Source organism: Magnolia sinica, chromosome 13, assembly GCF_029962835.1.
Source record: "Magnolia sinica isolate HGM2019 chromosome 13, MsV1, whole genome shotgun sequence".
In the NCBI taxonomy this organism is placed as follows: domain Eukaryota; kingdom Viridiplantae; phylum Streptophyta; class Magnoliopsida; order Magnoliales; family Magnoliaceae; genus Magnolia; species Magnolia sinica.
This window is the reverse complement of record NC_080585.1, coordinates 26,072,425-26,099,541: the sequence shown is the minus strand read 5'-3', so window position 1 is coordinate 26,099,541 and position 27,117 is coordinate 26,072,425. Positions and strand designations below refer to the sequence as shown.

Below are 27,117 nucleotides of genomic sequence, written 5' to 3'. Positions count from 1 at the left end.
AATGGCAATAGAAGTTCAAAATGCGGGACCCCCACCAATTTATAAGATTACCATACGGCAGAAGCAATTAATGGGGAAATGATTCGACGCCTGCATCGATTCCCCCACTCGACACGTGGCGCTCGTCGACTGACGGCAATAATGCCTTTGCTACGTGTCCAACCCTCATTGGCGGGATCAGCAATTTGACGGCTGACGGCGCATGCGATGTCAGGAACCGAACCGCCTCCCGTCAAAGGCGACACGGGACGCGTTAAATGACTACCTGAACCGACTCAAAACTCGCTACTCCTAAGTGTCATATGAAACACACGGAGTAGGGGGGGCTTATTGTTGGGGACAAAAGTACAAGTCCGCAGACTCAGACTTAATGCCTCGGATCACCAAAGGATGTGCCAAATCCGAGGCATGATTCGCTAGACCGAGACAAAGGTTAAGTCGGTTCGGACGACTCATCAGCATTCCGGGCATGCGTCGAACCGAGGCAAAGGTTGAGTCGGTTCGGACAACTCATCAGCATTTCGGGCATGCGTCGGGCGGACCTCCTTACCAAATCGACCATCGCAGGATCAAGCCTCATCCCGGATATCTTGGGATAAGATCTCCGACCCCGAAGCTCACGGGATCGGATGAAGGCTCGAGATGGGCACGATCCTATCTCCGTGATACCAGGAGAAGCTCCCGCGCACAATATCAGGAAGAGAATCCTCGTGAGATTAAATGCCCCAGCAGCTATAAAAGAGGGACCCCGGTCACCTTGAGAGGTACGAGAAAGAATTCTCTCTAAAAACTCCTCAATACACTTAGACCCAGAATCCAGGGCTGACTTTGGCATCGGAGGGTCCCCTGCTCAAGCCAGGGTCTCCTTTGTCCCCTTTCTGTGCAGGTACACGAAGGTCTAAGAAAAGGACAACCAGATTCTCGCATCAACACCTACTACAATATTGTCACGCCTCAAACTCAGAAATCGGGCTCACAAAATTTTCGATCGCCGAATCCGGCGCCGACAGCCTCCGTAGTGCCCCATTCTCGGATTCCGGCACTCATATGCCAGATTCTAATCCTGAGATCTTACAAGAAGGATTTTTTTAACATACATTTGTCTCATAAGAAGTATAACCACAAGTATACCCAAATCATAAAGGCAACATCATCACTACATATCTACTAATATAATCATTTGAGTACAATGTTAAAAGGGATATACATATATCGAAATTAAAGCTCTAGAGGACAACTGCATGCTCCAAGCTTAACGCTGCTGCAACCTAACCCCACCTGTATGCATCTATTGGCATAAGCTTACAAAAGCTTAGAAGGTGATGAAAGCGTGTGCACAAGATAAGTGCCAAGTATACCATAAAGCTCATAAATCATATATCATCGGAATAAGCGAAAATAATGACAAGATCATGAATCATACGATATCAGAGTAAACGAAAATATATTGGTAAGTCCATGAGTGCTATTAGCCGTATAAAGGCTATGCGATGCAAAACATAATAAGACAATAACAAATGCTGAGGATGCAATGCAATACGCAAATCCTGACGAGCCACGAATACCATTAACCTCATCTAGGTCATATAAGTGCAAAAAATATAGTAACCCAAAATGCTAAGTACTGCAGATGCAATATAATATGCGGCGTGAATGAAATGACCATGCTGGAATGTGAAGTCGGGATGATAGTACGTAGTATCGCAGGCTAAGGGGTCCACCACAAGGGACTTCTATCCAAACTAGTCCCATACCTAAATTTAGATAGTCCGACTCAATGTGGTAAACTCCTGATCTCAGGTTAGTCGCGTGCTCAACTGAAATCCTGGCCATGCGAAGGTACACGTAACAAATAGTTACGCACCACCAGCCTGAGTGGATGGTGAATGAATGAATGAATGGATATGAAATTCTTACTCAATAAGTCCACATATCAGTACGATTGCTCTCTAAAAAAGTTACCGGGGTCTATTACACTCCACACCGACTGCCTCCTCCCTAGTTGCACAGCCTAGTGAGTGGAAGAGACCTCACTATCTGCCTAGCCAGCAGTCTGCAAATACCTACTCGGCTCGTTGATAGCGGACCCATTTACGAGCTGATCATATTTAGCTTAGCTTACAGCCCCCTCACTCGGGCGGATAAGGCCACACCCCCTTCCAACCGACCACGACACAGTGGGAGACACGACCTCATGGTATAGGCACCGACGCTCATATTCCACTCAGTCTAGACATTGGAGCATCTCCTGGCCTTGGAGGATTCTGAGACTTTCACCTAAGGACATCCTAAGTGCCCACAGTGTTAGAACCAAGTATTTTCGGTGTCTCATTTAGCCATTCACGATGTGCCTGTGGAGGGCACGACTCTGATGTCGTTAGGGCATATAATGATCAAGTCACATGTATGCGAGATGCATGAGTCACACCATCTAGTCATGCAGCAATCCTGCGGGTACGACGCGATAATGTGGGCACTCCGTCTCATAAGGAGTCCCGTAAATAGTTTGCCCAATGGCGTATGCTATGATCAAACATTCCTCATATCAGGTATACATATAATGTATATGGGCACAAATCATGGAGTTATACTAAGCATTTTATGTGGTGATGAACTATCCTCACAATGAAGATGGGCCTAAATGGCCTATACACAATAAGTACGGGCCTATCAATGGGCCCTAGGGAGAGTTATAATGCGGACATTTAACCAACATTATTTTTACAATGTGGATGTCAAACCAACATTACTCCCAAGGCATAGCCCGCTATAAAGGTCAACACATAAACCACGGTGGAATCACATTACAATGTGCCTTATGTACATCCCATTGGGCCTCGACCCATGGGCCTTCAATACATCAATTGGGCCTCATAATGTGGGCCTCATATATCAAGGTGGGCCTCAACAATGGGCCACGAATGCATCAAGATGGGCCCCCTCAAATGGGCTTTATAATATTAAGGTGGGCCTTAACAATGGGTCTTATATATATCAAAGTGGGCCTCAACAATGGGCCACAAATGCATCAAGATATATATTTTTATATAAATGAATCACTTCAAAAGATCAACTAGATCGTACTCCAAATAACAGTGGTAACGATGATTTCCATCGTTAAAATCCTATAGGGCCCACTGTTATGTATTTTTGGGATCCGACCTATTCATAGGTTGACATGGAGATAAATGGAGTGAGAGCAAAAACATTAGCTCGATTGGAACTACTGTGGCCCTTAAGAAGTTTTGAATGGTGAATGTCACTGTCCCTACTATTTTTCAGCGGTGGGGATCCACTTGAACCTTGGATTTGACTCATTCTTTAGCTCATGCCAAAAATGAGCTTTTAAAGTGGATGGATAGTTTGGATGCAACACATGCATCATGGTGGGTCCCATATAGATGGACAGCATGGATGAAACATATACCTCATGGTGGGGTCCCCTGCCGTCCAGCAGCCAGCTAAAATATGGCTGGACGACATAGATAAAACACATACGTCATCATGGGTCCCACCGTCCAATGGTGTGGACAGTGTAGGCAAAATACATATACCATGGTGGGTTCCACCGTCCAGTCATCTCGACGGTGTGAATAAAACACATACATCATTGGTGGGTCACACGTAGGGCTCACCATGATGCTTATTTGCCATCCAATCTATTGACGAGGTCACACAAACCCGGATGAAGATTAAAAACAAATTTCATATTGATTCAAAACTTCTGCAGCAACCCAAAAGGGGTTTCAATGGTAGACGCTCAATCCCTGCCGTGTGGGCCACCTGAGTTCCAGATTGGGCTGATTTTTAGGGTGGGGCCCACTGCCCTAAGGGGCTATCAAATGCATGGTTTTGATGTTCAACGCACATCACGTGGGGCCCACAGCTGGGACCTGTGGGTCCCTACCTATCCGTCGGCCAAAACGCAGTAGGACGCTGCGCAGCGTCCTCTGGACATTGCAGCAGCACCTGCTGGTTATATTTATTAATTTTTTAAAACCATTTTCTCGCGGTTTTTCGCATGTAGGGCCCGCATTGGTAAAATCCAATACAACCATTGGTATCTATGGCCCAAGACAGACCCATCAAGCCTAATATTCAGTATGTTTTGGAGGTGTAGAAAGATCAGAGTACATTTTAACGGTGAAAACCACTGTTTTCTAAGCTATAGCCTGCCAGATAGTCGGATTGACTTCATTTTTCAGCTCAACGTCTAAAATGACATGGGGAATGGAATGAACGGCGTGGATTGGATTGATACATTAAGGTGGGGCCTGTATAAGTGGCCCACCCAAAAAGCTTAAATCAAACTGATCCTTTTTTTTTTTTTTACAAAGCACGTCCAGAGACACTGCCCACTGTCTGTTCACACTTAACTCCCTGGACAGACGACGTGAGTCAAGGTAGGGCCCCCATAGGCATGGCCCACTTGATTTGGATCAATCCAATATTTGTGTCTTGCCATCATCATAAGGTAGGGCCCACATGGCTTGGATGGCCATAGGGTCCACTTGATGGACGGTTTGGACACTGCATACACTTATCATGTGGCCCACAAAATAAATAAAAGAAGGAGAGAGAGAGAGAGAGAGAGAGAGAGAGAGAGACGTGATGATGGAGGGACCCCGACACTCTGAGCCATCCCTTGCATGATTTACAACATACATCAAGTGGGTCCCATTTCATATGGGCCCACCGATCAAAATCAATGGTGAAGATCCTTTCTCCACCAAATGGAAGGTCGAGATGACCCTATCCATGTAAGAAAAATAAACATCATGATGGGATCCATGGAGAATGGCCCCATCATGGAATGATCATGAGAATCAAGGTGGGCCATCGGCCACACCTAGGGTCCAAAGTGAGATCTATACCATCGATCGGTAGGCCTCACTTGGCCCATCATAAAAACATGAAACTAGCCTATAGAAGTACCCACCGTTCGATCTTCTTAGTCCGATGAAAAGCCGAGCTCCTTGTGTGTTACTTTGATGGTGGAAGATGAGAAATGAATGAGTAGGATGAAAGTTCTTGGGATGGAAAGTGAGCCACACAACTCACATTTTTCTCTTGGGAAAGGCTTGGACGTGCACCATTTTTGGTTGCTTAAAAAGTGTGTTGAGAAATGAGAGAGAGGGGGTTGTAAGGAGAGTGAGTGAGGGTGGGTGATGAATGTGAGTGATGGGTGAGGTAATGGTGTACTTGACATGTATGGGTGTATAAGAGAGAGGGTGAGAGAGAGTTGACTTTGTGGTTGCTTGGGGATGGGACATGTACTTGACATGTGAGGTGATTGATTGGATTAATTTGACATGATGTAGAGAATCTCTTGGGATTGCAAACGCGCAGCGTTTTCTTCGAAATAAACGCCAGCCCACATCTCTCTGCCAGGGTATCGGATCGGTGCGTGAGTCGCGGCGTTGAAACCGCGGCGATGGTGCGGTCGCAATGGTACAAGTCTTGGATTAAGCCAACTCAAATTTACAGGATACGACTAGGGTCGTGTGCAAACATCGATTATAGGTCACGGATTGTCGGACTTCGACGGGAAGGATCGCGGGAGTCGACGGAACAGTACGAACTAGGATACGGGTCTTACAAATATAATGATTTCTAACTTAATTTGATGAGGTGGGGGTTGAGCTCAGCACGAAATTGAAGCTCACATGGAGCCACTCTCAAATGCGGCTCCTGTAAGAGAATAGGCCACTTCTAATCGACTATTGGGACCTCAAAACATGATACGCGCAAACCCTAATATTAGAACTTTCGAGACTTGAAAGAGTACGAATGATCTCTAACCTAATTAGTTTTAAATGGGTAGAAATTTGGGAAAAGATACACAGGCATGACTAAAAGACTTCTTACCTAGCAAATGTGGGTGAATTTGACCCATGATCGAAGATTCTTCACTGAGAAAGACTCCGAATAGATCACACGACCCGAGTGCAGAGATGAGAAATCCGAATCGGCAAATCTACTTCCCTCTCACTCTCTCTTGATTTCTCATTCTTTCTCTCTGATTTTCTCCTTTTTTCTCTCTCAATCCCTAGGTTTTTGATGGGTTACATAAATGAAAAAATGGGTATCTACGGATATGTTAAGGGCATGCGTGCTAGACTTCAAGGGCAGTTGGGATGATCACCTGACTCTTGATGAGTTTACCTACAACAATAGCTTCTAATAAAGCATTGGCAAGGCTCCGTACATAGTACTTTAACGTTGTCCATGTTGCGCTCCACAATGTTGGGTTGAGGTTGGTGAAAGAAGCCTTTTGGGGCCTGAACTAGTTCAAGTTACTTCCGTGAAGATAGACATCATTCGAAAGTGTCTTTGTATTGCGTAGAGTAGGCAAAAGAGCAATGCAAACAATTGGAGGTGGGATCTTGAGTTTATTGTTGGCAACCACGTGTTTCTAAAGGTCTAACCATGAATGGCATGATGAGGTTCGGAAAGAAATGGAAGCTTACGCCCCAGTACATTGGTCCCTTTCAGATTTTGGACTGAGTCGGAGTTGTGGTATACCACCTTGCTTTGCTGCCAAGTTTAATAGATGTACACAATGTCTTCTACATCTCTATGCTCGAGAAGTATGTGATAGACCCTTCTCATGTTATTTAGTGGGAGAAAATTGAATTAAGGGACAACGACTCCTATGTCGAGGATACCCTCAAGGTTTTTTTTTTTTTTCCCAAAATGACAGCTCACATGTGAGATTTTCGTTACTTAATGCGGCTGCTCGGTCGACTTCTATCGGTCAGACCAATAGGGACTGACAGAACATGGTTTCATCCTGTTTTCCATCCACTCAGGTCGGTCGAACCGACAAAGCACTAATTCTTGGTCCTCAAGGTTGGATTGTGAGGATTCGGCCCCTCATGTAGTTGATTTCATTCTTATGCAAAATGTTATTGAGGTTTGTGTTTTTGGAATAAGGTTCCACTTACAAGTTCTCTAAGTTCTCAAGTTTCGGACATGTATGTGTGTATACGCGTAGACAAAGGAGGGGATTGTGAGGATCCAGCCCTTTATATAGTTGATTTCATTCTTGTACAAAATGTTATTGAGGTTTATGTTTTTGAAACAAGGTTCCACGTACAAGTTCTCTAAGTTCTCGAGTTTTTGACATGTATGTGTGCGTACATGCGGACACACATTTTACTTGAAAAAATTTAGAGTAACGTCCGAGGTCATCTAATACCCAAGTATTAGAGAGTTAGGGTCTTACACGGTCCATGCCCCAAAATGAGTTGGCAAAACAAATGAACAACCTAAATATACTATATGTATATTAAGGTGAGCCCCACGGTTATAGCCTTACTTGTAGTATTTTCCGGCCTCTCACTCCATACAATGCATGTTTGGCATGGAGGCAAATTGGGTACTACCATGTGTTGGCCGAGCATCCCCATCCCTTATTTAATGAGATTCGATTGGATGATATACTGATATTTTAGATGGAGCCCTCTAAATCATATTTAAAAGTTATTTGTATTTGCCTCAGCTAATATCTAAAGTAGCCTGCCATCCTATCGGTTCCCACCATGCAAGGGGTGTAAGGAGCTCAGACCATATGGGAAGAAGGACCCAATTCCCAACCCTTCGAAAGTTATTGAGTACTAGACTGGGCTCATCTATGACAACAACACATTGTTGAATCAAATCATGTCATTATGGAGGGTTCCTGCTCATGGCTCAGTGGTAGACCCCGTGGGTTTGAACACTGAGCTCATGGGTTTGAGTACGCTTGTGGTGTGTGTGGGTGTGAGGGTGTGGGTAAAAAAATGTCATTATCGGAGTTGGTGGTCACCATGCAATCCCCTTTAGTTTGAAAGTTATTGTCTTATTTTGAAAGGAGGATGCAGTTTGGCTAGCAACTGGCCCCAGCATGGCTAGCTAGCTAGTGTCAAAGCTCTATGGGCCCCACCATGATGTATTTTTCTCATTCATGCCTACCATCCAATTTGCCAGCTTATTTTGGGGGATGAGTCTAAAAATTAGAAAAATCCAAATCTCAGGCGGACTACACTAAAGGAAAATAATGTTGATTGAACAATCACCATTAAAAATTCCTGAAGCTATTGTAATTTTTTTATGTCATTCAACCTTTTCGATCAGGCCATACAAACGTGGATGAAAGGAAAACACAAATATCAGTTTGATCCAAAATTTTATAGTCCTAAAAAGTTTTCAATTGTAAGTACTCAACTCTCCGTTTTTCTGCAATGTGATCCACCTAAGATTCGGATCTGCTTAAGCCCTAAAATGAGCTGAAAAATGGTGGACCACGTGATAAAACACATACAACATAGTGGGGCCACAGAGCTTTGCATCAGCTAGCTAGCTGACGTTGGGGTCACTAGCCGAACCGTGTCCAAGAAGGACAAGAAGGTTGTAAGTTGAGGTACAGACCATCTCTGATAGTAAAGCGTGACCCAATCAAATGTTGTCATGCCTGGTCACCATGGGCATTCGTGGAGGAATGATCAACATGTACAATATACATTTGGACTTATTTGTTTTTTTTTTTGGGTTAGCTTGTTAGTACACACCCATGTCACTACACACACTCCATGTTAGCCACCCCCCTAGGGATCGATACCAAGACCTCAAGTGTTGAAACGAGTTATCTCCACTCAGTCTGCCAGTTGAGCTATAGATCTGGCTGTAAATATACATTTGGACTTGTTATAAAGTTAACATGCACCATGACATCTGGAAATCAACCACATGCGGATTTCGTCCAATCGCTCCATGAAGATGGAACCTAAGTGGGGCTCACGGTGATCTTTGTGGGAAATCCACTCTGTTCATCCATTTTTCCAGCTCATTTTAAGATACAATTTTTTTTATTTTATTTTATTTATTTATTTATTTATTTTTAAAGATTGATCCAGAACTCAAGTGGACCACCTAATAAGAAAAAGTGGGAGGAAAATGCTTATTGTTGAAGCCTTCTCAAGGTCCATGTGATGTTTATATATCATCCGAACTGTTCGTAAGGTCATTCCTATCGGGCACAAATTAAGTGTTATCGGCGTAACAACTTAGTGGGTGTTACCCTTACCATAGGGCCCACGTTGATGTTATGTTGTATATCCACTATGTTCATCCATTTTCCCACTCATTTTATGACAAAATCCAAAAAATTAAGCATATCCAAATCTTGGGTGGGCCACACCATAAGAAACAATGATAATTGAACACTCACTAATAAAAACTTCCCAACGCCCACTGTAAGCAGATCCATAATGTTTATTTGTCATCTAACTCATTGATAAGGTCAACCAGAACGAGATAAAAGGAAAATATAAAGATTATCTTGATCAAAAACTTTTACGGCCTACAAAAAGCTGTTAATGGTCATTCTCTTCTTTTTCTAATGGTATAGTCCACCAGAGATTTGGATCTACTTAAGTTCTGGGTTATAGTCCTTAAATGAGTTGAAAAAACATATGAGCGGTGTGGATATGAAACACATTCATCAAGATGAGCCCCACATGGTAAGGGTAACACCCACTAAGCTGTTACTCGGGTAACAGCTAATCCCCTCCCATTCTTCGTGGGACTTATGGGAAGCATAAAAATATTAGCCTATCTAAACTTTTATATCTGCACATGTTTCAATGGTCGATGTTTAATTTCCACTTTTTCCTTGTCATGAGGCCCACTTGAGCTTTACATTTGCCTTGTTTTCTGCCTCATGTCTTAAATGAATTGGCAAAACGGATTTAACAAGATGGATTTCTCACAAGCATCGTGATGAGCTCCATGTAGATCCATAGTGGGATCGTAGGCAATCCTTGTTCATGAACCACATGCTTTGTTAGCTTTTGATTTGGTTCGTTCACATGTCCTATACGAGCGTCTCAAAACTGATTGTGCCCTTGACTCAAACCAAACAACTTGACCCCAAGCACCAAAATAGGTAGATACGTCAAATGTGAGCGTATATGACCGAGACCTGAGAAGATCATTTGCCTATTCAACCACTCGCAAATATGGTTGTAAGACAATTAGGCGATTGTTGGAGGGTGGGGTTCTTCCTTCAAACATGGGTTGCACATTATCTTCCATACAAAATGACTTTTATAATTGGAAACCGTCAAACAAAAAAAAATACTTATAGTCAATCTTAGGGAGCAATAGTAAGATGCCTTTCTAAAAGAAGAAGTGATTGTATTGATACCAGAACAATTTAGCGCAAAAGCATAGACTTGGAATATTACAGCTAAAGATTATGACTAAGGATGACTGTTGCTCCTATGATAAAGTTAAAATATGAGAAGGAAAGATAATTTGATTTACTTGTTGGATTGGTATGAGATGTCTTGCTTTACTGATCTTTTTGCTATTTAGAAGTTTCTTTTGCGCCCTCAAGACGCTTCTCTCTTAATTTTAATGATTATGGCAGCTGAATCATTACCACGTTTGGTCTTACATGTCCTTTTGTCTTTTCTTGATTCGTGTCCCTCTGACCATTCATCTTCTCTCGACCATGCCCCATTATAAGATGACGTGTATCATCCAACTCAGCGCTAACTGTACTTCCGTTAAAAGAGCTCTAAGTATCTATGAATATCTTTTGCATACTATTTCTTTCTTATGCAATGATAAGTGTCCTTTCCTCATTGGCTATTTCGGAAACGGTTAGAAATATGGTATAATATTGCTCCCCATATCACTTTGTGTAACGCCTCGAATTTCAAGGGCCGAGTAAATACTCGGCTCCCAAGATTCTGGGCATTATTTGAGCCTTACGAAGGCGGAAGTTCCTTTTATACGTTTAATGTGTTGTATCTGAGCATTAGCATAATTAGATTAAAATGGGCAACATGTTCCTAAACAACCGTAATGAAAGCGGGAAAGTCGAATAAACATGTTCAGTACATCGAGTCAGGGTACGGGCCTACAACTGGGCCCAATATATGTTTCAAGGTTCCAAAATGATGACAAAATGATAAATCAGATCCAAAACACCCAACACTTTCAATCAAGTAATACGCCACCTAGGTCGGCCCATCAGAAAGCTGGAAGAATGAGAACTCCTCCTAGTCTATGTACGCGTCTTTGAGCACATCCAACTTAGTGGTACCTGCATCTATGAACATATCTGGTTGGTGTTTTAAAAAACCATCCCTGAGTGGGAGTGAGTGATCAACTCAGTGGTTCCATTAACTATAAGTTTCACATGTTATCAACCAAATCAGTACATGGAAGGATATTCAGAGAAAAACAACATTTTCTAATAACACTTATTACGTGCGAAGCATGAAGGTATGACATGATGCATGCTCTTTCCAAACAACACTCATTCTCAAGAAACTTCAATGCCCATTTCGTGTATGCCAACACTTCCTCACAAGCGACCCAACGCCAAATCGCAAGTCCTACCTAATGCAATGCGATGAATGCAAGATGTTAGCCGAGTAATTATTTAGTCATATTCATCTAGGAATTTTTGGAGAAACTAGTGTACCCTCATTTCTTCGTGGTCTCAACAATGTAGAGGTTCGGAGCAGCCGAAGTAGCTCCTTACCTGTGTCCCATAATCCATGATCGAGTTCATCACTCGTGTGACATTTTTCCCATCGATATGAGGCTAACACTGGCCCAACTGATCTCTAAGGACCCAAATGACACAGTTCGGACGCCCGAGGTTAGGCGGTCCATCGACGGGTGGAGGGCGTTCACTATCACATAAGAGTTGTCACTCATACTTAAGCGTGGAACGATCGCGGTGTCATCTTGGTTTGGAAAGTCAGGCTACAGATATCTTGCTTGTTCATTTGTCACTACGGGGAGACTCGTCACTTCAGTGTAAGCTGATAGCTTGGACACGGTGTCCCATACCACCATGCCCGGCTCATGAGTCTTATGAATTGTACTACTAATTGTTTGAATTATTCTCATTTAATGGTAATGTGGGTAATCCAATTTCCATTCAGGGTTTTTACGATCCAAAGTTTCCAAGCAAATAGTCGACTTTTAGACCGGTTCAATCAACCTGGGGCACTTTAGCTCGACCGACATCGGTACAAATGTCCCACATAGTCTGGCTACTATTGGTCATCCGAGTTCAACACGGGTTGATCGGACAAGCTAAATGCGTGTTGTTTGGACCAGGCTCCTTAGTTTAGGCAGTTAGTCAACGTTCTCAAGGTGGGAAGTAACCAAGCATCTCTACAACTTAGCAATTACCATGTTACTCTAACATAATATTATTGTCACATCCATACGGGCATTTCATCGAACACATGAGTGCTAGTAGGTCTACACACTTATGTAAATATTATAATTAACACATGAGTAGCATTTGTTATCATAGTTCTACAATTTTATTTTTTTAACACACACACACACACACACACATACCCCCACACATTCACGTTGTAGTGGAATTTTGCCACCTATGGGTACTCGAACCTATGGGTACTCAAAATTTGAGTTAAGAACATCAGGCATTTCATCGAACATGTGAACTTCAACAGATCATTTTAACAAACAACTTGCAATTCATTTAAAGGTAGAACCACATAACTAATTAACGAAAATTGCTTATCACACACGATCGTTAACTGGACCCTCAGGGGTCGATAAAAGGCAACCTAAGATTAATTCTCCCCACCTTTGCGGTGAGCCTCCCTTCCTTAGCATTTTTAGGGACAGGGTTTGGCGGAGAGCGTTGAAAGCTATCCAACAGTAGGAGCTTATAAGGGAATTGGGAAAGAAATCCCGATTGATCTAGGGTTTGGGTCAAGGGTCGAATCTCACATTCTGTTACTCAAGAGAACTCGGAAGAGTTCCCGGTTGCGACACGGAGTCCTCCCGAAGGAGAGGAAAGCAATTCCTCTTGATTGGCTCCTCTCTTGCACCACTTTCCCCTCTTGGTTCCTTGCTTCTCTCCCCAAAAATATCTTAGGTCAAACAACAAATTCGTGTAAAGGGAGAGGAGTGTGGGAAATGGGGTATTTATAGTGCCAGTTTGGGTGCAAATGGCCCCAGTGACACTTGGTCCTTCATACTAACCCTATGGGAGATAGTTTTGGTTATTAGAGTCCCAAAGGGAGGCACACAGGGTAATCTGTGCCTTAGGGTAGCTATCCCAGTAATGGATAAGCTATAACCCCATTGCGGTTTGATGATCGGGCTCACTGATAGACTCAGAAGGCCCTAACTCCGATTAATGGTGACCGATCTTAGATCGGGTTCTAATTTGCCCAGATCTGGTCAAGACGACCGCCCTGATGGGTGCCTCATATTTGGTCGTCATCCAACGGTTTGAACATCACGACTTCACGTTCGAAGGAGGGTGCTAGTCTAATCTCAGGTTATTGTCCTGGCTATTCATACTCGTCATGCACTTAACTTGCGGGCCTAAGTTGAGAATCTTCTGGGCACCACCCTGACTCAACACCCGCGATGGGCATCAAGCTCGCTAAAATGGGTGCCTCCCAGAATTTCAGGCCCAATGGGCTGGTAACACCCGATCCACAATCGAAACGGCGAATCCAGTCACCCCTAGGAAGATTTGGTCCTTGGTGCCAACTCCAGGTCCTGGCTGGCATTTGGGGTTAGCCGCATTTGTGGCCTTGCTTGCTCATGATTTGGGCAGGGTAGTCATTAAGCCCCATGTGTCCTAAGCCCGCTAATCCCAACAGGTCAGTCAATTTACTTTGACTAGTAAGAAAATTTCCCATACGTTACACTTTACCTTTGGGCAAAAGAAGTGAAAGCGGCAGTGTCTCATTGTTCAATGCAATAAATGTGGCTGCTTGACTGGACAAAGACATGAAATTCAACCATCTTAGTCAAACTTGGCTCTCTCGGTTGAAAAACATCAAATTTAACTATCTTAGTTGAAAAACATCAAAGTCAGCTATCTTGGTCAAACTTGGCGATCTTCGTCAAAAAACATCAAATTCGACCATCTTGGTTGAACTCAGCCATCTTGGTAAAAAAAATATCAAATTTGAGTGCAACAATGGAGTCTATTAGTCAATCCATTCCAGATAAGGTTTATGGTACATTGGGGTGATAGTTCGGCCAAAAACTTGGCCTGCCACTTCTTAAACCAATTCTAAAATTTGGTCACGATCCACATGGTGAGGTTCGACCATCGAAGGTGGCTCAAAACTTACAGGGTATTGTTTCTCATTGTGAGCGATATTATTAGAAAATGATTGGCCCACAGGTATTCCTTGACCTTTAGAATAAAATTCATATTCTCCTTTTCAAATCGTCTGATCTCAATAAGAGGAGGAACATCCCGCACTTCATGTACTGAAGCAGGGTGCATGTTTCGTTGTGAAAGAAGTACTGGTGGTGCTAGTTGTATAAGCGCCACATTTCTAACAAAACTAGTTTCAACAGTTGAGGTACATAAATGGGTGCTCTTTTATAAAAAATAGTCATCATCTGATTTAAGCTCTCAGTCTGATTAGCCATGAACATGTTGAAGGTTTCAGTATGGATTCGTGATTGTTTGGCCTTAGCTCGTCACTACTCTGCAATATGTTGAATCTCCATTTGCATATCGTATAACCCATTTACCATTATTTCAAGAGGATTTTTTTAATATGAAGATGCCTTATTTGAGTTTGGCGGATTACGCCTTGAGTTTGGTTGTAGATTTAACAGCTCAGGCGCTAGTTGTACATGTATTTCATCCTCTGGTGCAGGAGGTTCACTAACTACAGAAGTATTACGAGTACCTATTCGGCTTATGCTTTTATCAAAATTGTTGCACGGCCAGTGCACATTGAATATTTATGGCAACCAAGTAGTTTTTAATTTTACCAGGCATGTCAAAAATTATTAGCTTTCGATTTAGTTTGGTCATGTGTGACCTATGCGGGCTTGCCAAAATTGATTGTGTGACTCGATTTAAACTGAACCACTTGACCGCAAGCACCACGTAGGTAGATACATCAAACGTGAACATATATGAACAAGACTTGAGAAAATCAATTACATATTTAGCCATTCGTAATATAGTTGTAAGATGATCAGTCGATTATCAGAGAGTGAGGTTCTTCCTTTGAAGATGGTTTACACCTTGCCTTTCATACGAAAAGACTTTTATAAACGGAAATAATTAAACATAAAAAAATACTTACGATCGATCTCAGGGAGCAACAATAAGAGGCCTTTATGAAAGATAAAGTGATTTTATTGATATTTGGAATAGTCTCGCGCAAAAGCATAAACTTGAATTACAACTAAAAATTATCGTCACTGAATTATAAATAAAGATTATAGCTACTTTTAAGATAGAGCTAAGATATAATAAGTAAAGATAATTTAATTTGTTTGTTGGATTGATATGAAACATCTTACCTTGTTGATATTTTTGATATTTATACTTTCTTCTTTTCCTTCCAAACACTTCTCTTTTTATTTCTTAATTAATTATGACAACTGAATTATTATCATATTTGGTTTTCTATATGCTTTCGTCTCTTCTCAACACGTGTTCTTTTGACCATTCATATTCTCTTGATCATGTTCATCTATGACTATGCCTTATTATAAAATGATATAATGATATATATCATCCAGCTCAACGTTAGCTGGACTTTAGTGAACAACAATCCCAATATCTCTGAATATCTTTGACATGTTATTTAACAATGTTAAGGTGGTAACTGTACCACATGGCCCCGCAAAACGACGCGGAACGTGTACTACTCGTCCCTAGTTAGAACCACCAGGGGTTTTAAGGGGTCACCTTGATGCCTGGATTTTATCCATGCTCTACGTTCATTTTGCCACAAGCGAAAGACATAGATCTAACTCTCTGGAACACACCCTCGGAGGCGGCACTAGTAACGACACCCTTAGTTGAAACCTTCCTAGGGCCCACCGTGATAGTAAATTACCATCCAACATGCTTATAAGGTCACAAAGACCTGGATGAAGGAAAATAAGAAGAAGCAAATATCAGCTTGATCCAAAATTTCTGTGGCCCCAAAAAAAGTTTTCAATGGTAAGTATTTAATCCCCACTGTGAGGTCCACTTGACCCATGAAACTCCCTCATTTTTGGGCTTCTACTTTAAAATGAAATGAAAAAATGGATGAGGGGTGTGGATAAGTGCCACACATCACGGTGGTCCCTCAGAGACCCCGTGAGTTCCTAGGTAGGGACCGGCCGGGTAGTACCCAATTCGCGTACACCTCAACCGGGTCGCACCTAATCTGCGTGTGGTTCGAGAAAGTGAGATAGGGGAGCAGATTAGGTGCGGCCTGGGCTACACAAAACACGGTGCGGCCTTTGCTGTGAGGCCTATCTTGATGTATGTATTTTATATCCACGCCATTAATCCGTTTCCCCCCTTCATTTTAGGGCATTAGCCTATAAATGAAAGATTCGAATCACAGTGGACCGCACCTTAAGAACAGTGTTTTTTGAACGTCCACTATTGAAAACTTTTTATGGTCTACCGTAATATATATATAATTTCCATCCATCTTTTCGATAAGGTTAACAGACCTTGATGAATGGAAAAATCAAATTTCAGCTTGATCCAAAACTTTGTGGCTCAAAGATGTGTTTAATGGTTAATTATCACTGTTTCCTCTATTGTGATACACATGAGATTTTGATATGCTTTGTTTTTGGACTCATGTCCTAACATGGTTAGGAAAACAGATGAACGGCGTGGATATATACATCAAGGTGGGCCTTATGGTCAGGGTCGCATCGCGTTGGGGGTTGATTGGGACGTGGATTGCGTCCTACCCCCAGCCCGTCACTAGCCCGAACGGGCAGTTCTGCTGGCCGGCCCACCGTGATGTATCTGTACATCCAAGCCCTCCATCCCTTTCTCAGATCATTTTAAACACAAAAATGAGTCAGATATAACTCTCAAATAGACCGCACCAAATAATAAGCTCGGTTGCATTAAATGCCAGTGGCATTAAGTGCAAGAGTCACCTGTGGTCCACTTTATCGTTGGATCCACCTCATTTTTGTTTTCATTACTTAAGGGCCTGTTTAGCCCGTTGCATTGGAAAGGATTAGATGGGATGGGAAACATAATTATTATCAAAGGCGAGGATTGTTGCCACGGGATAAGCTTAATTCCTGCTCTGTTTACTTTGTTTGTAAGACGGTGGTACATTGAAAGGATATACCTACCATCATTTGAAACTACTGAGATTAACACACATGTTATATCTAAACTGTTCATTTGTTTTGTAACCTTATTTTATGGCATGGGCCTAAAAATGAGGCAGATCCAAGACTTATGTAGCTCCAGAGAAGTTTTCAACGGTAAGTATTCAATCCCCGTTGCTTTCTATGCTAGGGTCCACTTGAGCTTTAGATCTACCTAATTTTTTAGCACATGCTCTAAAATAATCTCAAAAAATGGGTGAATGGTGTGGATATAGGCCACACATCATGGTGAGACCTACACAACTTGCTAACATTGAATAAAATTGGCACGGGACCCAGTATGATTCCATCTAACCTACTTCCAAGCTTTTCCACTCTCCCCCAGCCTGAAGTGGAATTGGCACCGGACGAGACGCAATTCCATCCCACCTAAGCCCATCTAATCCAGCCGGTCAAACCGGCCCTACCGCCCACAGAACTGGGCGTTCAGGGCTAGAGACACGGGGGTAGGACGCAATCCGCGCCCAGTTGATTAGGTACGGCACTGGCCTCGCCCAATACGGTACTTCCTTATCATGGGCCATCTTGATGTATTTATTCTATATCCATACCGTCCTTCCATTTTTCCATATCAGTTTACGGACATGAGACCTAAAATTAAAGATTCAAATCTCAGGTTGACCGTATAATAAGAAAAAGTGGTGATTGACCGCCTTACCATTAAAAAATTCCTATGACCCAATGTAATGTTTCAGTAATATATTTTTGACATCCGACGTTTTGAAAAGGTTACATAAACATGGATGAATGAAAAATAAATAAATATCAGCTTGATCTCTCATTAATATTCAATCACCACTGTTTCCTATTGTATGGTCAACTTTAGAATTGGATTTACTTCATTTTTGGAATCATTATTAATATGATCTATAAAAAATGGATGGACGGCATAGATATGGAATACTTACTTTAACGTGGGCCCCATGTTAAGGGCCGCACCGTCTACGGTAAAACCCGGGCCGCATCTAATACACTCCCCTCACGCAATCCGCTCCTGTGAGAGAGCTTTCCTGTATTCCTCTAGAAGAACATGATAAACCATTCATAAGATAATACCAATCGGATGCGAATTTCCTGCGACGGCAATGAGAGCGGATTAGGTGATACCCCGGCCTCACCCTAGACGGTGCACCCCTTACCGTGGGGCCTACCTTGATGTATGTATTATGTATCTACACCGTCCATCCGTTTTTCCAGAATATTTTAGTGAATTATTCCAAAAATGAAACAGATTCAGTTATCAGGTGGACCATACCACAAGAAAGAATATTGATTGACCATAGTCCACGAGAATTTTGGATCAAGCTGGTACGTGTTTTTTTCCATCATCCAGGCTTACGTGACCTTATCAACGGATTGGATTTTAAATAAACACTACGGAAACATTAAGTTGTGAAGTTTTTAATGGTAAGACGGTCAATCACCACCGTTTGTTATGGCATGGTCATCCTCAGAAGTATCTCTTCGTTTTTGGACACAGGGAAATTTCCAACAGTAGGCATTTTCTTCCTCAAAATTTCCTTTCCTTTTATGTTGCCAACTTGAGTCTTAGATTCATCTTATTTTTGTCTCGTGGTGTAAAATAATCTTTCAAAATGGATGGACGGAGTAGATTTCTCACAAGAATCACAGTGGACCCCACTTAGCTTCCAACGGTAGGCAATCTACGTACACTCCAATCTGTAGATATATGTTATGAGTGTTTATGTGCATATGGACGTTTGTTGCCGTCGGCCCGTCGCTTTCTAGATATTTTTCTTTTCTTTCTAGAGTCACACTAGCGTGGCTGCGCGCGTGTGATGGTGAAGGCGCCCTGCATCACACCTTCTGATATTTTACACCTGTTGCACATCCGGTCCATTCGTGAGGAGAAAATTATAGTTGATATCATCCACTTCAAGATTCAGGGAGGTCCATTAGTTATATGATCATTATTCTAGTAGAAATTTGGACAGTCAAAGCACATTGATGAATGGACAAATTTTAAAGTCCATTATTGAAGATCTTACCAGGAGTCTAGCATTTTCTTCTACTCATTAAACGAACAATGTAGAAGTTTCGTATAAATGATCCGAATTTATCACACGCATGACAAGTTAATACGTGTGTGGAGATGTCCCTTCGTCATCTCATTTCACTCGCGCGAGTTCCTTTCACATTCCGTCGTTTTCTTATCAAGATAAATGCTCACATTTAACCGCATGGACGATGGTTACAGTTCACCTAAGTGTATATGTTAATCGTTATCAGTGAATTCCAAATCCACTCCGTCCAACAGGTTTATCTGATTGTATATATTGTATTTATAAAATATTTCCCCTATTAAATAATTATTTAGGACACAAGGACGAAATATTTCATAGACGTTGATAAATAATTAAATATAATTATGCTCTGCTTTATAAATGAAATGGGACATACTTCTACAAACATTGCTTCAGGTGGTAATAAAACCTATTGGATGCGGTAGATATCGTACGAACATGATATGTTTAAAGTTATAAGTGGGTGGATGGTAACTTAATCGTCCAACCATTTGGATACGAGAATCTCTTATCTTATATTGACAATTTGAAGTCGGTTCATATTCATGTGTACCCGTACCAGCAATAAAAGGATCGGTTGGGTGGCGATGACCTATCAATAAACTTTTCCTCTATTTTTGGGATTGCGTCGTATATAACAACGTACTAACCAACTTCCTTCATTGGATAAAAAAAAAAACTTAAGTAGCAAAGCAGACATCTATTCATACAAATAAATCCAGGAAGAAAAAAATATCCCTACCCTGTATGGCTGTACAACGAGTTATGTTGAGTTGATATGGGCCAAGCTCGGCTTGGCTCGTCCATGTTATACTTGAGTTTGAGCTCAATCTCAGCATTGAAGCTTGGTTTGTTTGCCAAAGCTTTTATGTTGAGTTCAAGTCAAGTTAATGGTTTAAGTAGAGTCAAGTTTATCTTAAGCCAAGTCAAGGAGAAATACATTATAGTTGAACTTGGCTTGAGCTCAACTCAAGCTTTAGTAAACAAGCTTGACTCTCCTTGAGTCGGCTTTTTAAGCCGAGTTAATCCGAGCTGAGTCGAGCGAGCTTTTTGAGCTAGGTTGACTCGTGCACGACCCTACTATTTTTTCAGCTACTTTACCCTAATAGGGAGTATTTTCATCAAAAAATTAACGTTATTACCTTAAAAATTACCTTTGGTGAGATAAGTTTTTGGGCGGCAGAAAAAAAAAAGTGTCCGAACTCACTAATTTTTTCTTATATTTGGGGGTATGTTTTTAGTATAAACTCGATGGAGCACCTACCAATTTTTACTCGACCCGAACAAAATCTACTAAACCAAATTACACCTCTAATCATATAAAGGAACCCATAAAGATATTTTTTCACCTACTTTATCCTATTGATTAGGTGTATTTTTGTCCACAACCCTACTTCTGGACCCTAAAATACTCCATTAGTAGCATAAGTTGTCGCGCGTGGGATAAAAAAAAGCATGATACAAAAAAATCACCGGTGCTAATTTTTTCTTTTTGGGCCCATCCTGTTGCTTATATGCCATAAAATTCGGAAGCAGATTGGCCGACATAGATACGTGTCCTGAGAAGACGAGCCAAAGTTGTAGGAACGGTTCGGAGGAGATCAAAGTTACATTGGCCCTGCAATGATGTATTTATTATATCCACACCGTTCATCCATTTTTTAAAGATCATTTTAGAGCATTAGACAAAAATGTGAATCATATCCAAAACTTAAATGGACCACACCAAAAATAGCAACGTGGATAATGATTTTCACCGTTAAAAACTTCGTAGGGCTTATCATAACATTTATTTTCCATCCAATCTGTTAATAAGGTCAAGAATATATGTATGAAGAGGAAAAACAAATTTCATATTCATCCGAAATTTCTGTGACCCCCAAATGGGTTTCAATGGGATGTTCAATTCCCCACTGCTTTTTGCAGTGTGGTCTAATTTAACTTTAGATATTTCTTATTTTTCGTGTCAACCCTTAATACGAGCTCTTCAAATGGATGGACGGTTTGGATATAACACATACCTCATGATGTGACCCACAGAACTTGCTGACGTCGATAGTGTATGGTACACCAGCCAATCCGCTTCCGTGAAAGGTGTTGGGATGAAGGAAATAAATGAAAATCAGACCATTTCAAAACGTAGGTGGGCCACACCAAGGGAATTTAGAGGTCTGAGTTAGGATTATGCTTGTTCGCTGTGGCCCACCTAAGTTTAGGAACCGCCTGATGTTTGGTAAAACGATGGACAGGATGGATAGGACTGAATGGCCATAGAGAATCCCGGTACAACCACAAGTTGCGGTGATGATACCGATACCATATCAGCGCACCTCCTACAGGATTATAGCAATCCACACACGTGCACATGACCCCTGTAAACGTGAAAATAATACGTCAATCCAAACCGTTAAGATAATGGAAATCATTCCAGATTGAATAAATACCGAAAATTTCACAGAACTCTCGATCCTATCTCCTCAACTGGCGTTCATTAAATGAATGGTTGATAAAAGAAAAAATAGTCAACCGTCCAAAATCCAAAAAAGGAGCGTCCATCCATCCTAGTAAAATGTCACTCAATGATCTTAATATGGAACATGTCCCATCTGAAGTGTTTCCCACTAATTGGACGGTCTAGTCTGAGATACAAATATGCCAACGTGTACGATTCTGTGTGGACGTGTAAGAATCGTTACACTCCGCCGAGTATTATATGTTATTTTGGGATCCTTAGTTTCGAAGCAAAACGACTCCTTGGAGCTTATAAAACTCTCTGAACTGTCGCTTCTTTCTTCCATTTCTCAGAGAGAGAGAGAGAGAGAGAGAGAGAGAAAATGTACGGCCCACCATCGAATCAGGAGATGTCATACTACGAGCACGTGCAGAAGCGGCACGAGGAGAAGGGCTGCCTCTACGCTTGGTATTTTCCCTTCTTCTATATGATCCAGTGCTCTCACCTCTACATTTTTTTAATGCTCCTATTTGCATCGGGACGCTTGGATGGTACAATCTATCGATCCTGACCGTTCGTTAGGACTCGTGCATATTTATTGGCATGAAATTCAGTGTCTAGGAATTGGTTGACCGGTCGAGATTGTACCGATCCGGACCGACTGTTAGTTAAATGGACGGTCAAGGTTGTTTATGAAAGGTGGTTCTAATCGGAACCATTTATTCTTTGGGGGTTTTTCGTGGATGGGTTATGGGAGACCGTGTAAGAGGTCAATCCTAACCGTCACATCCGTGGGTTGGAAAATTGATGGATCTTGGAAATAAGGGAAATCTGTGTACCGATCTGATTATCGTTTCTGTGTTTTCTTTTACATTGTTACCATTGAAATGTGGGCTGGGGCTAATGGACGGTTCTGATCGGTTGATCGTACTGTCAAAGTGCTACGATGTAACTAGGAGCTCTATAACTTTGATTGATATGAGAGCACCGCATCATTTCTCCTCACTTCTCGTTTTTGTCTTTGTTTCTGCTTTTGTTGTACGAATCTGGTAAAGTCACACACGTACCTGATTTTTGCGAGCGAGAAGAATTAATCGGAGCTCGCACACGTGTGCCGTTAGCACGCGCGTTTGCACGTGGATGGGCAGCGCTCCACACGCTTTTCTGCACTTTATTACGCACCATGGTGCTGCACTTTTTGTGGTCGTCCAAAGACTACCCAGACCCGGTAAATGATCTTGACCGTTGGTTCATGGGCCCGACTGATGCTCTTGTATGGAGCATTGGCTGTCGGTCTGCACAGCGGGTCCATCAAAAGGCACGTCGATGGAGTTGTTCTGGAGCAAGAGCTCGCGTGCATCACATATCATGTTCTGGACACGTGGACGGTCCAAAAGACGGGAGCAGATTAGGTAAGACCCCCGGCGTCAGCCAAGATGGTGCGGCCCTTATCGTGGGGCCCACCTTGATGTGTGTGTTCTGTATCCATACCGTCCATCCGTTTTTCCAGATCATTTTAGGCATGATCCCAAAAATGAAGAAGACCCAATTATCAGGTGAACCATACTCTAGGAGAACACCCTACCGTTGAAAACTTCTCGGGGCAACCTTAATGTTTCCGTATGTTTATTTTCCATCCAATCTCTTGATAAGCTCACATAAGCATGATGAAGGGACAAAAGAAATCTCAGTTTGATCCAAAACTTTTATGGCCCACTAATGGTCAATATCCACTGTTTCCTATGGTATGGTCCACCTGAAAATTCGATCTGCTTCATTTTTTTGGACAATTACCTAAAATGATATGTAAAAACGGATGTACAGCGTAGATTACATACATCAAGGTGGGCCCCGGTCTTGGGTGAGTCCGGGCTCACCTAATCGGCTCCCCCACAACACCAATCAGGATCATCACGTGCACCCCGTTGGACGGTTTTTTTTTTATTTTTTTTATTTTTTTTATTTAAATTATGTTTGTTCTGATCGGAGGCGGGTTGCCTGCTACCCCCTGCCAGGACGGACTCGGTCCTGGCAGGTGCTCTGTGGGGCCGACAGTGATGTATGTACTTTATCCACGCCATCCATCCATTTTAATGCATGAGTCTAGAAAGGAAGCAGATCTAAGGCTCAGGTGGGGCCACATCACAGGAAAAAGTAAGGATTGACATCTCCCGTCGAAAATTTCTCGGGGCCACATGAGTTTGGATCGAGCTGATATTCGTGTTTTCCCTTCATCCAGGTCTATCTGACCTTATGAACAGGTTGGATGGTAAATGAACATCACGGTGGGCCCTATGATGGTTTCAACGGTGGTGTCATGCTTCTTGTGGTGTGGCCCACTTGAGCCTTGGATCTGTCTCCTTTCTTGATCATGCGTAAAATGATCTATTAAGATGAATGAACGGCGTGGATGAAACGCATGCATCACTCTGGGCCCCACAGAGTCCCTGTCAGGAGCGAGTTTGTACTCGCAGGGGTTGGACGCAAGCCGCGTCCGTTATAGCGGTACGATTATATTCGCCGCCGCCCCCTTAGAAGGGAAAGATCATGTGTTAGTCTGGCACAATTTGAACAGTGGTCGTGATTCGTTTTCCTCGCATGTGGCACTGATATACAGCTATCCAGACCATCAAAATTGTTGGTCCTACTGTGGATAGGGAATTGATATAAAATCCCAGTAATCAAGAAATTCTAACCATCCAAATGATGGCTATCAAATGGATGGTTAGTCTGTGGTCAAAATTTTTGAAGGGAAATCTGATAGTTAATAGTGTTCTGAGTGAAAATTTAGGTTATGGTCCAATCTACATGGGACCCACGGTAGGGTCAGCGATTTGAACAGTCTGGATCACCGTTCAATGACTCCATGTGTACGGTTGAAGAGTCTCCACCACTTTTGAAGTGATGGAAAACCGACACGCTGCCGATATAGCGCGCACGACATCCAAGCTTTCGGAAACGGATGGCTACTCCCCCTGCCACCAGCCAATGGCTGATGGTCGGTGCTCTGTGGGCCCCACCATAATATATGTGTTTCATCCATGCCGTCCATCTATTTTTACAGATCATTTTATGATATGAGACAAAAATTGAGATATATCCCAATCTCAAGTGGACCACATTATAGGAAACAGTGTTGAATGAATATCGACTATTAAAAACTTTTTGGGGGCCATAAAAGTCTTGGATCAAGCTGCGCTTTGTTTGTTCCCTTCATCTGGGTCTGTATGACCTAAACAAGAGATTCGATGTCAAATAAACAGTACAGTGGGCCTTAGGAGGATTTTAATGGTGGATATCCAATCACTATTGTTTTCCTGTGGTGTGGTCCACCTGAGATTTAAGTCCCTCTAATTTTTTGCAACAATCCGAAATCGGATTGCGTACTGAGTTACTCAGTAGGCGCTTATCGTACTGAGTAAACTCTGTTGGGTGCACCGTGAATGTATCTGGTCTATCCACTCCGTCCATCTGTTTTTCCATTCTATTTTAACTGTTGAGACCAAAATTTAAGTATACCCAAAGATCAGGTGGACCATACCATAAGAAATAGTTGGAATAATGACTTCCACCGTTGAAACCTTTCTAGGGCCCAAAGTGATTTTTATTTCTCATCCAACCTCTGTTCATGTAATCACACAGACATAGATGAAGGGAAAACACAAATACGACTTGATCCAAACCTTCTGTGGCCCCCAAGAAATTTTCAATGGTAGATATTCAATTCACAATGTTGCCTATAACGTGGTCCATTTAAGGTTTAGATATACTAAATTTTTATATTCGAGCACTAAAATTATCTGGTAAAATGGATGGACGGAGTGGATAAAATAAATATATCACGGTGGACCCCACAGAGTTTAAGCGTACTGAGTTACTCAGTACGCAATCCGCTTCCGTGCATGCATGTGGAAGAGCTGGGTCTAATCACATGCGGGCCAGTCCATGGTACATCCAGTGGATGGACGGTCAGACATCTTTGGCTAAACAATCTCGTCCACCAGATGATCTTGACTCTCTGATTTGTGGCCCCCCAAATGGATGGTTCTCAACCACCCTGATCGAACGATCTTCAGCTCTGGTATTTATTTGATGTTTGTTTTGCAGCTTGTTCGCTGCGTGTTGCTGCTTTTGCTGCTACGAGACGTGCGAGTGCTGCTTTGACATTCTCTGCTGTTGCTGCCCTTAAAATGCAATCCCCATTACCCCATTTGGCTGTTATCAGTTTTAGTTTTCTCAAATCTACTTCTTCATGCTTTAGGATATGGACTTGCTGCTAGGAATGGGGGGTTGAATTAAGTAGTTTGTGTGAATTTTCCCTTCACAAATAACTATGAAATTGTGATTTGGGCTTGTTGTTACTATGTTTTAGTTGATATCCATGGATTGATAGAGAGATTAATGTGAGCCATTTGATCAATGCAGTGGGCCTTGATATTGATGAGTGTCAAAGACTGCTAATACAGTGGGCCAGTCTAAATAAAATGCTTCTATCAAAAGAAGTGTTTTTTAGTTGGTTGATCCACATTAGGGAATTCTAACCAAGGTTTAAAACAGTGTGTCGGTTCGTATCATTCACCACTGATTTGGCTCTGTATCTGGTAGGGCTGATATTTCATTCGCAATACAGATACATACCTGTTTCAGACAATGTTTTAAACCTTGATTCTGACTAGGGCAACAAGAAAGAGAGAAGAAGAAAAGAAAAATAACAATTATTGGCCCAAATTCTTCATCTTCTTTATTTTTAATTTTTTAGGGTTGTTGGCTCAATGGCTCCTATTGGTTCGGCGTCGGTCATCGTGTTATGTATGCATGTGTTGGAACCAATTGTGGCTCAAAACCGAAATAGTCGGTTAAGATTGGATTTGAGAAGATCAGGCTAACTACTCTACTACTAATTGCGCATAATCAAAGTGATTTGCAAAGGGGAGAGTTTGTCCTTCTGATGAACTTGTGATTAAGCGCGTAATAGCTTGACACTCTTCGGCAATAAGAGAATACAATTAGAAAGAATTATTAGGTTGCAACCGATCAATTAAATAAAAGAGTATTAGTAACACTCGGCTAACAACGTAAAATAAGAAAAAGAAAAATGATAACTAATGATAATCTATTCATATGAGGAACAATCGTGTGTTTGTGGTAAAAAGGTCATCGGGTCATGAGAGCTAGATCGCTTTCTTAGCTGGCTTCATAGCTAGCCGGTTGTTGGGAACAACAATCCATTTATCATGAGGGGAACTTTGTTATGCGAAACACTCATGGTTCGTGTGAGGGTAGACATCTGTTCGCCTCTCAGCTGGTTTGTAGTTGGACGATCATTGTAGCAACTATCCGTTCATTGTGCAGGACTGGATTCCGTGGTAAGACTGCCATTGGCGAGTGGATCTTCGATGGTTCATTCATTGTATGATGGGGTTTTGCGGCAAGACAATC

At 42.0% G+C, this 27,117-nt stretch overlaps 1 long non-coding RNA gene across 1 annotated transcript; it reads left to right on the top strand.

The window, feature by feature from the left end:
- The first annotated feature begins 21,790 nt into the window (after nucleotides 1-21,790).
- On the top strand, nucleotides 21,791-26,039 carry LOC131223324 (uncharacterized). The gene is made up of 2 exons (XR_009160389.1): nucleotides 21,791-22,146; nucleotides 25,786-26,039. It is a non-coding gene; the product is annotated as an uncharacterized LOC131223324 (long non-coding RNA).
- The last annotated feature ends 1,078 nt before the right edge of the window (nucleotides 26,040-27,117 follow it).